Source organism: Suricata suricatta, chromosome 3, assembly GCF_006229205.1.
Source record: "Suricata suricatta isolate VVHF042 chromosome 3, meerkat_22Aug2017_6uvM2_HiC, whole genome shotgun sequence".
NCBI classification, from domain to species: domain Eukaryota; kingdom Metazoa; phylum Chordata; class Mammalia; order Carnivora; family Herpestidae; genus Suricata; species Suricata suricatta.
In genome coordinates this window covers 144,304,840-144,308,892 of record NC_043702.1, presented here as the reverse complement: position 1 = coordinate 144,308,892, position 4,053 = coordinate 144,304,840, and the positions used below count along the sequence as shown (strand labels likewise).

General features: G+C 39.3%; 1 protein-coding gene and 1 long non-coding RNA gene across 2 annotated transcripts in view; one reads left to right on the top strand and one right to left on the bottom strand.

Annotated features, from left to right (window-relative positions):
• Positions 1 to 3,967, bottom strand: part of LOC115288263 — a 9,475-nt gene extending 5,508 nt beyond the window's left edge. The window contains exons 1-2 of the long non-coding RNA XR_003906910.1: positions 2,906 to 3,967; positions 1,377 to 1,501 (exon numbers count right to left, since the gene is read on the bottom strand). This is a non-coding gene — a long non-coding RNA (uncharacterized LOC115288263). The remainder of the gene's footprint in view (positions 1 to 1,376; positions 1,502 to 2,905) is intronic.
• The window catches only part of DENND1B (DENN domain containing 1B), a 252,763-nt gene that overhangs the window by 2,460 nt on the left and 246,250 nt on the right, over positions 1 to 4,053 (top strand). The gene's annotated exons all lie outside the window — the stretch shown is intronic.

Genomic DNA, 4,053 nt, shown 5'->3' with positions numbered 1-4,053 from the left:
GAATCTAGGAGAAATGGAAGCAAAAAAAAAAAAAATAACCCCAATGATCCCAAAGAAGGGAATTAGAAAAAAATGTGGGGAGCACAATATTAGATGGCAAAAATAAATTTAAATTTAAATATATCAGCAATTATAAAACATGCAATGGTGTAAATACTTGATCTAAGAGTCAATGATTATTAGACTAGACTAAAAGTCAAAATTATCATGAATTAGATAAGTCTGAAGCATAATGACTTAGAAAGTTTTAATATAATAAGATAAAAAGAGTTATAGTAATAGTAGGCAAATACTAGTCAGAAGAAACCCATTTAGGGGTGTCTGAGTGGCTAAATAGGTTAAGCATCTGACTCTTGGCTTCTGCTCAGATTGTGATCTCATGGTTTGTGTTGGGCTCTGCTCTGACAGCACAGAGCCTGTACGCTCACTCTTTCAAAATAAATAAACCAAAAAATAAAGTTTTTAAAAACAAGAAAGATGCTAAAGCAAAAGCATTACTAAAGTTAAAGAAAGTCAAAACACAATGATAAATTCGCCAGGCAAATAAAATAATTATAAACTGGTTTGTGTATTATAACATGTCCCCCAACTAAATAAAGCAAAAATTACAGAACTGTAAGTTGAGACAAACAAATCTACCAACATATTAGGAAATTTTAACTTCTCTCTCCCATGAATGAATTGTCAAGCAGGTATAAATTCAGTAATAGAAGATATCAATAACACAATCATAGTAATAGAAGATATCAATAATATGACCATAATACTTCATCAAGGCCTTTTGTTTGTTTGTTGGTGTTGTTTTGTTTTCTTCGGTTTTTTAGGAGCTGCAGCCTTCTAACTTAATCTTGAGAAAAACGGATAAGTTTGGGGAGATTGAAAGTTCCCCTTAATGGCCACTGAAGTTCTAAATTACTTTTGGTTAAGTCGATCCATTTAATTTAGAAATGCACATGATGAAGGATCATAGATTTTAAACATAAAACCACCAGGGTCCCAGGAGTGGGGGGGATCACTGCTCTCAGATTTGATGACTCGGATTCCATTTCTTAGAGGTTTTTTCTAGAGCGAAGAGAAAACTTCCTAAACGGCACAGTTTCAACAGGAACATCCTGGTTCCAGTAGGAATCAGACCAAAGGCCAGAACAGTTCCACTACCAACAGTCTGGTTCTGAAAAGGAATTGGATTGACGGCCAACACACTTCCACCAGGCACAGTTCCACTAGAAACAATCTGGTTCTGCAAAGGACTCAGACCAAAGAACAAACAAGTACTCTCAGAAAGGACAGGCTTCAAAACAGAACCTGAGTGAAGTCGGGAGAGCTGAAACCCAAAGAGAGTAGGTAGAGCTCTAAATCCAGGAAAAAAAACTTACCCTCCAACTTCAGGGCTGGTAACTAAGCGGCGGGCTCAGTTGACTGTGGTATCTGTTTGCTCACCAGCCTGAGAGTTGCTGGGGTCTTCTCTGGCTCCCACTTCTGATCACAAAGTAATATTCACCTTAAAAATAAAACCGTCAGTTTTTTCCAGCAAAAATTTGAAAAGAATAGAGAAATGCAATTTGGGATAAGCAAGCTATGGCAAAACCATAGGCAACATCTGATCAAGGACATATTTTTGAAATACCTTGTCCAAGAACTGCTGAATGTATAAACACAGGCAAACAATTTAAAATAAGCTTAAAACATTAAAAAAAGACTAAGAGTTTATAGACTGTGTTGTCTGGCAACAATATAGACAGTGTTCTTTGACAACTGTGGTCTTGGAAAATGTTAATATCAGTTGCTAAATAGAAATATTATTGCTGAAATATGATCGTGTTAAGATGTAATATCAACTTGAAGGTTTTCCCTTTGTACACTTCTCTAGCAGTCATATTAGTAGTTCTATATGAAATAAGTATTGCTAAAATTATACCACTGGCTTCAATAAACATATAACCAAAATAAGTGTATAAAGTTTTTCTTTTTCAGTAATTTTTAACAAATCGTGCAAATCGTGTCTATTTGTGTTTCTATCCTTCTACCTTGGTAATATCAGAATAGATAAATCTCATCATGGTCAGCCTAAAAGCTGGTTTAAAAAGATTTGCTTTGTGTGTGCATATGCAGTGTTTTCCCTTCATAAATATTTAAGATAAATTGAAAAAAATAGCAATTTTATATTATGCAGGGCTACAACTGTCACTTAAATCCCAGCAGATGGACAGGGAAAACAACTGTATTAATATTTCCTTACTACTACTAAAAAACTCCTGAGGTAGGCATTCCAGGTATGGGGTTTCTTTTTGGTTTTTTTTTTCGTTTTTTGGTAAAGAATTAATTATAATGAAATAAGAAGTTTGAGAAATTTAGTAACATTTGGAGCAGAAGTGGTTTTTAGTTTACAGAATTTGTTTTTCAAGGCCTCAGACTATGGTAACTTTTTTAGGCAGAAAAAAGCTTCATTTGGGAAAAAAGCTATGTGGTATAGATTGTTTGTGAAACTGAAATCCACAGAATAATTTCTTAAAAGATCACACAAATGTGTAGTGCTTTTGAACTGGAATATCACATTGTTCATGTGATATGCAAGTAATAATTCCCATTTTACAAATGTAGGAACCGAGAAACTGAAGTATGTTACCCCAAGTCAAGCTATGATGGCACATCATGCTTAAATCTAATTTTGTTTCCCTGTTATTATGTCCTGACCTTATTTTTGACCCTTAGGGCTGTGACTATGAAATATATTTCACTTTGTTGACCAAGTAACACCTACTTTTGGCAAAAACTGTTAAGATCTGTGTTTAAGGTTAGGTTTTTGCTTCTGAACTCTTTAATTCCCCAAACTCCTGGTATGACTTTTATGTTTCATGACTCATACCCTATTCATACCACATTTGGTTTTCTCTCATCATCTTACCTTTTGTATGAATAAGAGCAACCCCCTTTTGGATGACAAACACTCTGGCCATGTGTCAAGGTTGGTAACATTAGTGGGAGAAGCCTTTTCCAGAAGATCTCTGTGTAGCAGTCCAATCCTGTACAATCTTTTAAATGTATATTAGAAAACTTTTTCTAGATCTCTTCCCAGTTGATTCTAGATATAAGGCAGAAGAGCACGGAGAGACAGTACATGGTAGCAGTAAGTATCAGCACCAAGTAGATCTCTTCTGAAATCCAGAACTGGATTAGCTTGGCCTGTTTCTTCATCTATAAAATGTTAATGCAAGTTATCTGTCACACAGAGTTATGGCAAGTACTGTGACAATGCATATAACCTGCTTAACAGGTACTTTAGTGCACTGTAAATCTTATTTTTAGATCAGCCTCTCTCGCCCTTGGTTGGGCCCTCTCTGAGCTTCCTAGACTGCAGTTCTATGAGGCTCGCTGCTTGGAGAATGCGTCCAAAGTCAGTCCTTGGTATGCCGCAGTCCTGTGGCATAGAATGTCTGGCCTCCATATGTGCAGGCGAGTGGAGCCCTAGCATTTTGCTACTTGCCAAGGCTCCTTAGCAGGTGCACATGTCTGAACATTCCTGAATCAGGAGGGGGGCAGCTCTGGATTTCAGAGAGCAGTAACCGGGACACAGCTGGAGTGAGGCAGGAGCCAGGAGCATCAGCTTGAGCTCTGAATGTGCAGCCAGAAACGAAATGAAATGGCCTAAAACGACGAAGGTTCTAACAAACAATACCTATTGATTAGTGATCCAATTCCGTGTGCATGTGGTGTGGAAAAATACTGCAAATCGAGGTACTTTTTCAGTTCCTTTGCTTTTGGGGTGGGTGGTAGCTCTGGGACCTGCACTGGACCCGGAAAGGAAGTCGCTGGCTAGTCCGGGGCTGAGGACACAGGGGACACCTTGCGTTTCTGGCTCGGTTACAGAGCGGTACGTGGGTGATCCGGGCAGACACCTGCGCTCCCCTCGACCCTCAGGCCACTCTGGGCGCGGGGACCCTGCCCGGCGTCTTCCGGAGGCGCCGGCCCGCGGGCCGCGCGGCCCAGGTGAGTCCGCCCCCGCGCGCGCCCCTTCCCCCTCCCGGCGACTTCCTGGTTTGCAGAGGCGCTGGA